The sequence below is a fragment of the Apis dorsata genome, unplaced genomic scaffold (assembly GCF_000469605.1).
Source record: "Apis dorsata unplaced genomic scaffold, Apis dorsata 1.3 scaffold_473, whole genome shotgun sequence".
NCBI lineage: Eukaryota > Metazoa > Arthropoda > Insecta > Hymenoptera > Apidae > Apis > Apis dorsata.
Window position 1 is genome coordinate 189,141 of NW_006263711.1, and position 12,618 is coordinate 201,758.

Consider the following 12,618-nt stretch of genomic DNA (forward strand, 5'->3'; position numbering starts at 1 on the left):
AACGTGGAGTGCCTACGAATGTGGAGAAGGCAAATTGAAGTAGGTCATAGCTTCCAGATTCCCTTTGCAGGCCGGAATAATCTTCACCTTCCTTCCTACCCCTTGAATCGTACGGCCACACGGTAATCCCCCGGGAGCACACGGGCAGAAACGGGGCTTGAATTCATTATTTCCCATTTCCACGGCATCCCTTAATTGCATTCGCTTTCGTTCGGCCATAATTCGTAATACCGGCCATTTTCCTTCCTCACAGCCTCTCTCTATTTTATTTATCATCTTTTTCTCCATTATTTTGACTTCGTACGACGAGTCTAGTAAATTTTAAGGTTAAACTTAGGTTACGAACTTCTCTAGTAATTCCTAACTTAGTTTAAGCATAGAAACAAAAATATTATAAAAAATGTATGCTTTCTACGTTATGTAATTTAAAAAGATACTGTCGTGTTTATATTATATAAGTACATATATAAGTTATTACATCGTTAATAAGTTTTAATTTCATTTTATAACTATAATATTCATTTATCTTAAATTAAATGTCCTCATTTATAAACATACATTATGATAATATTTTTGCAAACGTTATTGTAGTTTCTATTCCAGTAAATTACATTTCATAATAGAAATATAATTTGGAATTAGAACTTTGTATAATAAAAATAAAAACTTCTAAATAAGAAACATTAAGAATAGCCGAAAAACATTTCAACATTTCTACGAAACGTATTCGAAATTACGATCAAAATGATCAAAGATAAACATCCAATCGTCCATACCATATCACGAACATAATATTTGCAATGTTATTGAAACATTGGCAGCCATTATTATTCAGACAAACTTCTTGCTCAACAGAAGTAATTCGAGCAACAATCGAGCAATAATCTGGCATCCCTTCGAGAAGATTTTCTCAGTAGTCGACAGATCCATAGTGGACAGATTCGTAATACGCGATAATCATCGTGCCCTCCTCGCTGTGACAATCTGCCTCGACCTTGACAGTAAGAAGAACTCGATGGAAAATTGTGGTTGACGAGGGTGCTCCCATTTGCTCGAGGATATTCCCGATTCATCGTTAGATTTTGTTTTTCTGTAGGTTCGCTTGAAAATCCTTCGTGTCTATTAGCTCCGATAAGGATTGTCCTTGATGAGTCGAGGTCGTTGGTGAAACGGGATCGTCGATCCCCCAGGGTGATCTGTGTGTGTTTGACATCAATCACCCGCCATTTCTCCGAAGGGCTTCTTAAAAGAAATCACAACAACTTCTGACGAACTCTTTAGTTGTTCGTAATAAGGAAAAACAGTATGAATTTCAAGGTTATCGATGTGACCAAAAGTTGGAGAGATTTCTTTTATTATGGCTGTTTGACGAGATAGAGGTATAATATGAACTTTCGTCCTTTGAAAGTAGATAAAATATAGATGAGATCTAATATATTGCAAATAGACTCGAATATAAGTGGAAAATTTTGGATGCTTTATGATTATTTAGAAGAAGAATCAATATTTATAAGTAGTTTTTTAACATAACCTAAATAAATTCAAGAAAAATTAATTTTAATCTAATGTAATGTAATATTCAAACAATGTTTGAATAGTGGAAGATTCATATAATAATATGTATCAATGATAAAATAAAATATCAAAAAGAAATAGTAAATTATCAAAAAATAATAAATATATTCGAATAATAAACATTTTAATATATTACCTTTTTGAATATTATTTGAGGATTTTCATTGTTCTCCGTGTAAGGAATTTCCAATATGGACGGTAGTAAAATCGATTTTTAGGAGTGAGAAGGATTTTATTTCCGTTTCGATCTTTTCACACGATTGTAAAGAGACAACGTTCCAGAAATTCGTCTCACGAAAACACTATGAAAGAGACAATCCGTCCTTGATGCGATATGGCGAAGACATTCACACGTTTAAAGACAGGAGAAAAACAGTGGCCTGACATCGATTGTATTTCGTCTGGACGGGCATTGTTATCTGTACGTTTAAATGAAAATTGATACAATAAAATATATTAGAAAAATATTCGATGAAACTTTAAGTTAGATTTTGTCACCTATTGAAGTAAAGATTTCAAAAAGTTTATAAAAGTTTACTATTTGAAATAAATAATACGCAATGAAAATTTTTCTATTAAACTCATTAAATAAATAACAAAGAGTAGATTAGAAAAAATCAATATTCTGTTACAAATAAATCATTGCATTTTCATTTTTCAGTTGAATTGATTAAAAGAGAAAAAATTATACAGATAATTTATTTTCATTCATTAACTCGTTAATATTAAATTTGAAACAAGTTATATAATTCAAACGAAAGAAACACTTTACTCGTGGAATAATTGAATAATAAACTACCTCTCTGAAATTATAATTATTATAAATAATACATCTTTCACTATTGATAATGTCCTCTGTTGTCGAAGAACGATCGTCATAAAAGAAGAAAATGAGAAAAAAAAGAATAAAGAGGAGAAAGATCATAAAGCGAGAAGAGAAAGAAAGAGAGAAAAAAAGTCACGATGGATCTGTTTATTGCCAGCCGAAATAAAAATCACGGTGCTCGGTGGGTGGCGCGTGGTTTCGCGACGAGGAGCAACGCGGTAATGTCAACGGCTCTTGTATCAGCTAGAGAGCCACTCGTCCTCTTCCACTGTCTTCTTCCTTTCAGCCTCCTCTTCGAGCTTCGCCTCTCTACTTGCGAAAGATGCAATCAATTATGACGACTTTACAATTCCCTTCTTGTCGTCCGCGTCGTCTGCCACTTCATTCGCTTCTCCGTCATCTCTTCTGACTTTTTTTTTTACTACGAACGTCTGGCAAATTTAAATTTCGCGCGTACGAAGTAACGACGTGTTATTCAATAATCATTATCGAAACGATTAAAACATCAAGTGACTTTATATCATCACCGATAGTGAACTGAAATTTATATAATATTGTGATATTAATATATAATTTGAATTATTATATTTAATTTCAAATTTAAATTTAACATTTCTTTTGTTTTTTTTTTGAATTTTAAATTTAAATTTGATTAATTAATACAATGTTTATAGTAATGTATAGTAATCTCTCTATTAAATATATATATATATCATCACGAATTCTATTCTAACCTAACTTATTTTAATTTGATTTTAAAATATTTATTATATTATTATTATAATTTTGTATTTTACCTTAATTAAAATGATTGTTTAATTGAAATAATTAAAAAATCAAATTAAAAAATTAAAAAAACTATGAAAGCATTATTAGCATGGTTAGAAACTTCATATCGTAAAAGCAGTTTGCATATCCACACAGTGTCGTAAAAAATCCTAGGTGATCCATATCGAGAACAGTTAGTTAGACGCTGTATTTTTAAAACAGTAGCTGTCTACTAGTAGCAAATAATTTTTACGCGTTGTGACACCGGCGCCGTTTTAGCAAGCGTAGGCGAGGTTAGATTTACTCGCGCTGAACCATTCGCGTCTGGTCGGCGTCTGGAGTCGCGTCTCGCTCGTAAAGTCATCAGTCGCTTACAGAATTGGCCGGTTGAAACTATTACGTGCTTTTTACGACGCTTGACTTTCGTGTTGTCTCATTTTCGAAAGCTTCATTGTAACGTGGATGTACGATGCTGTCACCGGTGACACAGTTCTTTTCCCTTGGCAAAACAAAATTCTCATTTACGCGATAAATGCGACGGATTAACGAGGAACTGACAGAATATTTTGTGTAAATTGTGAGAATCTTTCTTCTTGAAAGTGAAATTTCTTTTTTTACTTGTTTATCCTAATATTTCCTTTGACACACACAATCCAAAGATTGATCAATATCATTTATTATATAACGTAGAATGGAACTATGTAATCTATATACATCTGTAATATATTCTGGCACGATTTTTCCTACTTGACATACTAAATTCTCATTGCATGACAAAAGTGATGGAATAATATAGAATTGTCAGAATATTTTATATTAATGTAAGTATCAAAATCTTCTCAAATGAAAATTGCTTTTACTATTCTACTCTCCCTACTTAACCTCTATTTTAATACAAAAGATTTGAAGATCATTCGATAATCTTTCATATATATGAAAAAATTTCTTATTTTGATATACAATATCTATAGAAAGATGCAAAAAAACTAATAATTTTTGATACTTCAAAACGAAATTTATTTAAAATAGCAAATTAACGAAAAATTGATACGATATTTCCTGTGTCAATAATTTTCTAAAATAAAAGTTTATTATTTTATACTAACCTCTTTTTTTATATAATTCGACTTGAAACAGGAAACAAATAACCTCGAACTATGAAATATTCTTTTTCTATCGTTTCGTTGTATAGATGGACAAGATAACTTTCGTTACGACACAAAACGCCATTTTGTTCGAATGTCTTTATGCGACTCGTTTCAGATCTATTTGAAAAATCGATTGTCCTATCGATTATCGATCTTTTACGATAGAAATCGAGAATACGGTAGAGGAACGATCTAGCGAGTTGAAAGAAGACATCGTACGTGCTGCCACGATGGGACTATCGTATGTACAGATGTGTTCGTTCGTGTAACGTAGTGGTCTATCAATTTCGCGGGCCTGGACGTTTACGAGGAGATCGTAAAGGCGACGTAATAGGCGTACATGGTCGTATAGACTGTCGCCGGGTGGTCAGGAAATTCGATCGAGCGCGAAGGGTTTTACGTAAGTCTCGAGATCCTTCGATCGTCCTCTATGTCGCAGTGTTCGTTGCAAATGTTACGCAGTGAACATAACCTCGAAATACATCCTTCGATTTCCTGCTTTTCTTCTAATAGCAATTGAAAATTCGTTACAAGAATATGGAATATGAAGAAAGTAAGTTGTTCGTTTTACTTTACGTTCTCGTCTGCTAGTTATTGCAGATTCGGAATATTGAGAATATATATAGAGAGAATATTGCAGCCAAGAAATGATGATTTAATTTTTACGAATTAAAATTTAAAATTTTAATATTTTTTAATATTTTTTAAAAATTATAATTCAATTGATAATTATATCAATTGATAAAGAAAAATATTTTAAATTTTTTACAAAAGAATTATTAATGAAAGAAATAATTAATTAATTCAAAGCGTCATATAATTATTCAACAAAATTAATTAAGTGATATTGATTTGTAGTTGAAATTTTTCTATTCTCTTTGATTATTTTTATATTTTATTTTTTTTATTGATTAAATGCTCCAAATCAATAATATTTTAAACGTATCAGCTTGACTTTATTTTCGCATCACTCTAATCTATATTACTTTCTTCTATTTTTTTTTCTCAAATTATATTAAACATGATAAGCAAATAAAAAAGAAAATAGAAGTATAATTTTTTCATATTTTTTCGATCTCCTTATTTTATATTCATTATTAGTATTTTATACAAAAACGAAAATATCAAAATTTATGTTATAATTTCTTTGATTAATTAGAAAATATTTTTGACAAAAGTAAGAAATAAGAATAAAAATAAATTGAAAATTTTTTTGTTTAGTAAGTTTAATAATAGATTTCTTTTTTATAGTAATTTATATTGAAATTTAATACACGATAATATTTAATGATTGAAATTCAACGAACTATAATATAAAAATGATCATCTTACCTGTCAGATAATCGAGATTCAAATCTCATCTTAATTTTCTTTCGAATATTTTATCTTTTATTTTTAAAATTTTAATAATATAATTTCATAATATCTAGTTTGATTTTTATGATTCTTATTCACAAATGGATTTTTTCATTTTATGGTATCTTCTTTTCGTGTACACGATATCAATACTAGAACTAGAAAATAACAAATTCTCAAAAATATATTTCAAAGAATGTCACAGGGTGGCCAGGTCTATATATTTATATTTTATTAGCCTAGCTGGAAACCACGTAGGCTGAAGCAATGCTAGAATTTTTTCAATGTTCGATACTAAACAACCGTGCCAGAAGTTGAATATTACGGTGCAACGTTTTTCGCGTAAAAACATTATGTGTTGTTGTTTGCGAAGACTTCCGGTATGATAATATTATCATAACTTATATATAAACAAGCATCGAAATAAAGTTAAATACATAAAAATATAGCTGTCGAGATTGTATCATAAAATTTGTATCGGAATCTCATTCTTTTCGTTTCCTTAAAAAAGCGAATTCTAACCTAACCTAAAATGCAAGAAATTGAATTTTTATTATGGCTTAGAGCTAATCCTTCAAGTTTTATTATTAATATTTATTTGAAATTAAAAAATTCAAAAGAAAGAAAATTTCGATGTAATTTTTGAATTATTCTTCTTCGCAAACACTTCCACTTTTATCTCTTTCTTTCGAATTTAGAAATATAATCAAATATCGAAAGTTTATTATAAATGTTTCAAAACTTTATATTAATTTATCTTTTCATTATATTATTTATATTAATATTAATTTATCTTTTCATGGAATGAATATAATTATCAAAGATAAAAAAATGCATTAAATCTTCCTTAAAAAACAGTTTATTTTAAACAATCTAATGTTTGATGTAATTAGATTTCAGCAACAGTTTCTAAAACGATCTACGAAGATTATCAAAAGATATCACAAGATCAAAGCGTATGATTTCGCGAAAATTTGAGATTATCAAAGCGTTTTAAAGACGTCCGGCCACCTGCGGAGCTTCATCGCGAGCGTGGGCTGCTGAGTGCAAGAAGAAGGGGTGTCAAGGGTGAAGCTCTCGAGTATGAGTATACACGTCAACGCACATGGTAATACTGATAGATATTGTATTAGATTTTTTTTCACTTCAAAATTCTGGTATTAATGATTATTAATCTGCCGTAGACAAACATTTGAAGATTGAAAATTATTCACAAATTGTCAATGATTTAATTTATGTATATAAGATGAGTATTATTGATAATTATATCATTAATAATTATTTCTAGTTTTAATCAATATTATGAATAATCAATTTGAATTATTTACAATATTTTAGGTTTAAAGGATTCTCAAGATAACATGAAATTTATAATAGAAAATGAAATCTGTTATGATAAATCGGATCTACATGATATTCTAGGTGGTATAACTGTCGGATAATATTCGAACAGTTGAATAATCGGTGGGATAGAATCATTATAAGCCGAGCAATAGACATAAATCAAAGAAGATCTACGATTCCCTGCAATATCTTTGAAACTATCGATGATATTGTTACACATTACATTATATTTAATTAAAATTTATTTTTTTTTAAATTCTTTTTATTTTTTTATAAAACATAATACATATTCTATCTAACAATTTAATATCAAAATAAATATACATAGAAATATTTTTTATCTTACAAAATATTTACATTTATTCCATCATTTCGTTTTTTTAAGCATTTTATAAAACGCTAAATGATTTTTGAAGCAAATTTATTATATTTATTTTGAAAAAAATGTATAATTTGATGTTTATAATTTAGGATTGGTAATGTGTAGTACCATGAAATAAATGATATGAATTTTATGATATTTATATCTTGTCCATATTTTGGATAAGATATAGATATACATCAAATTCATGTATGGGAATTATTAGATCATCAGATTATTAAACTTGGCAACAACCTCATAGAAGGTTTATATCTCTTAACGAAAGATTCACATCTTCATCATATTATCACTTATAGCAATATCTATTTAAGGAGAAATGGCAATGGCGATAAATCGAAGAGGCATGTTTCTTTGGTCTGTTTCCAGCGAACTGAAGAAATTCCGTGTCAAAATTCGCTAATTATAGTTCAACTAGCAACAAGACGAACGCGTTACCATCAACGTTGACGGCCGCGACGACTCGCTTGGACTTGAACCAATCCTGACCTTCCCTGCTGCGTCGTGACGACCTAGAAAATTGCGTGCGTCATATTCGTCGCAGCGTGTCAAACGAGCCGTATATGTTATATTATTCCACTGAATATCGTGACCGGAAATATTAAATGACGTGATAACTGAAATATATCATGCAAAATTTTGATTTGAGATTCAAAAAAAAAAAATCTAATGTCTATTTGAGAAATCTGTAATTCGAAAATATATAAATAGGATTTGAGAAATTTTTGGAACTAAAAATTAAAAAAATCTTTAATTCAGAATTCGAAATTTAAGATCATTTATTAATTTAAAACTTATTTGAAATATTTTAAATAAATAAATATACGAATATAATTTCATATTTAGGATTCAAGAAATTAAGAAATATTTATTATTTTTTTTATAATTTTGGAACTAGAGAAATTTATTGATTAATATTGTAAAAATTTGTAATTAAATATTTAAAAATAGAAAAGTCTTTAATTTAAGATCTAAAATGATAAAAAAATGTTAAGGAATGTTATATTATATTTTAATAGGAATATGAATTGCTCATTAAAATAGAATTTCTATCAAAATTCTTTGGAAAACAATTAGTAATTATAATTGAAATTTATATAATATAAATTTATGATTTCCTGTATTATTTAAAGCCTTATATTTATAAATATTTTACATTCAATTTATAATTAATTTTATTATAATTAATGATAATTCTTCTAATTATATAATTAGAATTATATAATTCACACATAATAAAAATGATCATTAATTACAAATGAAGTTTTCTTATTTAATAAAACATAAATATGAATAGAAGACATAAATGATCCTCAAAACCAATAACATTTAAATAGATAAGAATATAATAAAACTTCTTGTTAATCAAAATTCAATGAAAGTCCAATCAAAAGTCGAATGAAATTAGCATCAATAACCATATTCTAGAATATAATGTAAATAATTACAAAGTAACTATGATGTATTGAAAATTGTTCGCACATTGCATATCTGCGATACTTTGAAGGGAAGGTAACTAAGAGATATAGTATATTTATTGTTCCATACATGTAAATTCATCACTTCTTTCCGTAACATGTGGGTACGCTAATAGCTGGTATAAATGTTGTATGCATATATGTAAAAAGTTATCACAGTAACGTGGCGTTTCCGTTTCTCATCACTTTATGCGACCACAATTCCGATACTTGTACACCTTTCAAAATCGAACTCTTATGCGTGACATGCATAATGCATCGATTGCATTGAACGTATAAATGCGATAAAAATCCATCACACGAAAATGTCAAGTTGAGATGTATGTAGATTTATAAGTATAATTTAATAAAATAAATTTAATAATTTAATAAAAAAAAAATTAAAATAAAGAATCTATAAACCTTCTATTATCGAAGAAAATGAACTTAAACATTTAGGCAATCCAATTTAGATTTTTACATTCACTTCAACAAAGAATTATAACATAACAAAACGAAAAACTTTACAATCTTTCCATTATGAACAAAAAATGAAGGAAGAACGAAATATCACTTACGTCAATGATACAATTTGCCTACAAAGATTCGAATCATCCCAGAAATAACGCAAACGAGAAAAAGAACGAAAATAAAGAAAATATATAAATCCTTATCACTGAACAGAAAGAAGACGATAAAGTTTACATTTTGGAAAATTAATTTCCATTGAATATCGTTTAAAAGATAGAAAGAATATACAAAAGAAATTGAAATAAAGAAGAATAGGGAACGAGGTCTACTTTGTGTGTTCCGCTGTTGAAGTTTCTAAGGCTAGTCGAGATGACCGTGACCTTACCGAACGCTCGCATAGGCCGAACATCGTGTCGAAAGCGCGATGGCTGAAGGGTGGCGGTCGAAACGAGCCTCAATTGAGGAAGATGCGTGCCGCTAATTAGCACCAATTGCCGTCACCGACGAACAGACATTAATATTCGGCTCATCGATATTATCCCCGTGACCCCTCGGGATCGGTCGGCTTCTAAGCCCATCGATCGTAATTTTGGCGGCGCCCGCGAAACAAATGGCGGACAGGGATTGCTGGAATGATAATAGATGATGGATGTTATATTTCTTCGTTTGGAAATGGCTAATGGAATGTGCTCCCTCGCTAATTTCTTTCTGATGGTTGGAAATATTAATTGATTGCAAACGTTCATGTAAATTTACATCTTTGATAGTGTGAATGTGATAATTGGAAAAGGAATGGAATAGATTTTAAAAAAGTGTTAAACAAGGAGGATTTCATTTGTTAATTGAAAATTTAAATTGGATATTAAAAGATGAAGCTTTAAATTGTAATTTAATCTTTTTTTATTAAGTTCTTCAGAATATTCATAATTGTAGAGGATTTTAAGGGGATTATAATGGGGGAAGGGAAAAGGAAAGAAAGAAGGCAAACAAACATTTATTTTTCTCATCGTAGAAAGGAATGAGGAATGGGGTGTGAACGATCTGGAAGAAAAACTAATTTCGATGGAAAGTAAGATAGACTCACGCCCGACCGATACCGGAAATGGAATAAGGGATGAGGGAGAACAAAGCCGTGAAATGAAACCTCACTGTTTGCACGAGATAAAGAGGCCAGCCGAGGTTTGGCTGCTCAAAGAACTGGAAGAATGTGAAGGACGAAGACGTTGGAATAAAAAAAGAACGAATCGAATACTAATTAAAAAATTTCCAATAACAATTATTATATTGAAGTGCATCTCTCAATTGTTTTAATAAAAAAATTTCATTCTCAATAATGTAAAGTGTAAAAGGAATAAGATTTAACAAAGTTCAGAAGATATCACAATAAAAAAACGAATTATTTTGGTATTTAAATTAAAAAGTTGAACATCTCAGAGTAAAAAAATATAAAAAGAAAAAGAATTGTAGAAACTCATCATAGAAAAAAAAAATCTTCAAAGTTAAGAAATAAATCTTTTGTTTCAAATTCATTATTCATTATTCGATTATTCAAAAATTCCAATACAAAAACAATCTTCTTCGCCCAACATTAATAATGGTGAAATCAATTCAAATAAACGTCACGATTTCAAATATGAAATGGGGCAGAAGGAAGGTTACGCGGGTGGTGGAAGTTCGATAAAGAAATCTTCATCGCGAAGAAAGGGAGGAAAAGAAAAAGAAAAAGAAAGAAAGAAAGATAAAAAGAAAACAGTAAAGAAGAAGAAGAAAGAAGCGAGTGTCGAGGTAAGAAAGCGTTCAGGGTTTTAAGGGGATAGAGAGAGGCAAGATGGCAGGTGTGGGTGATTGGGGGCGATCGATGAACCCCCGAGAAAAAGCTGGGCGGCGGAGGTGGAAGGGACGTTGCCGCAGGGGGGAGGGGCGGAGAGGAGTGTACGCCACGAGGGTGCCACGAGGAGAACGGTGGATGTAAGGGGTGATGGACTGGGGGCAGCAGGTCACTCGACTTTAGCTACACCTATCGCCTATGCAATTCCTTTCTACTCCAATGTTGTTGATGACGAGGAGAGGGAAAGTGTGATTTTCATTCATATTAAATTCTCAAAATTATGAGTTTTTGTTTTTTTTTTTTTTCAATATTAGTATCGCTAGTGACAAATGATATATCGTACATTTTTAAAAACTTAAGCGTGAGATATTAACTCGAATGAAATTCCAATAATCAACAAATAGATTCGATTCTAAATAATTTTTCCTTTGGTGATGATGTATATTGATATTATTACGTGACATGAATCGTGTAATACGATTTTAAAATTTTAAAAATATTATTATTGAAACAATAATCTATACAACAAAACATCGATCCTCGCAAGCAACGAACAGAAATTGTTGAATCAAATTACTCGATTCACTTCCAATCACCTTCCATCCTCTTTAAAGGTTAAAAATCCATCCAACCTGGCGGCCTAGCTCGATTTAATCAAGTGAAAAGAAAATTGGTGTAAAGGAGCGGCTGCTAAGAATCCACGAAACTTATCATGGTCAAATTGGGCGGAGTGATCAACGTGTGTGGCGGGCGATTCCCTCTCGATTAAAAAGGAGTAGTAGGGAAGATCGGTGGCCGTCGAAAAATCGGCGCAGACGGACGCAACAATCGACCTTTGTGCCCAGGCCCGTGACCCCCGCGTATATATACGTCCTCGCCTGGATGTCATATTACTTATTGATATCGAAGGAATCCGATGCTCGTGGAACGGCCGTGAACGGCACTCTTAAATGGAAGTAATATTGGCCGGTTGATTTGGCAGCAGATCAAACGTTGGCTGGCGGTGAATCAAGCTTCTTTTTTGTACGTGTGTTGCCGCACGTTTTGAATTCGAATTCCCCGTTGATGATGTCACACGTCATCTCACGCGTTTCTATATTGGCAATTTCGCCAGCCCGTGAGAACATCCGACCGATCCATCCAGTTGGCCCACGCATTCTCGTGCCCCCTGAGAGAAGAACGACGAAGAATAAAGGCTAAGCGGGAGCTTCGTCATTGACTCGGTTTCGAATTGGGTTTAGAATTCCTGGTAATCGGGTCGATCAGAAATCAATTGATCGCAGCGGAGATGAGCTTCGTTCGGAGATTGCCTTGGGATTTGAGGCTGTTTCAAATTCATCTCGTTTTTTCTCTCGATTCTCTTTCTGTCTTCGTAAAAATTTATAATTTTCTATATCAATTCAGTTGAATCAAGTTGTTTTTAAATTCAACTTTTCAAATTCTTAAATCTCACGATTTATAATTTT

At 30.9% G+C, this 12,618-nt stretch overlaps 1 protein-coding gene and 2 long non-coding RNA genes across 3 annotated transcripts in view; 1 reads left to right on the forward strand and 2 right to left on the reverse strand.

Annotated features, from left to right (window-relative positions):
- Nucleotides 1-12,618, reverse strand: part of LOC102674657 (protein kinase C-binding protein NELL1-like) — a 69,131-nt gene that overhangs the window by 41,298 nt on the left and 15,215 nt on the right. The gene's annotated exons all lie outside the window — the stretch shown is intronic.
- LOC102672668 lies at nucleotides 722-4,403 on the reverse strand. Its single transcript, XR_422414.2, has 3 exons — nucleotides 4,276-4,403; nucleotides 1,712-1,994; nucleotides 722-1,242 (listed from the first exon to the last, which is right to left on the reverse strand). It is a non-coding gene; the product is annotated as an uncharacterized LOC102672668 (long non-coding RNA).
- On the forward strand, nucleotides 4,355-8,073 carry LOC102672585. Its single transcript, XR_422413.2, has 3 exons — nucleotides 4,355-4,870; nucleotides 6,567-6,781; nucleotides 7,766-8,073. It is a non-coding gene; the product is annotated as an uncharacterized LOC102672585 (long non-coding RNA).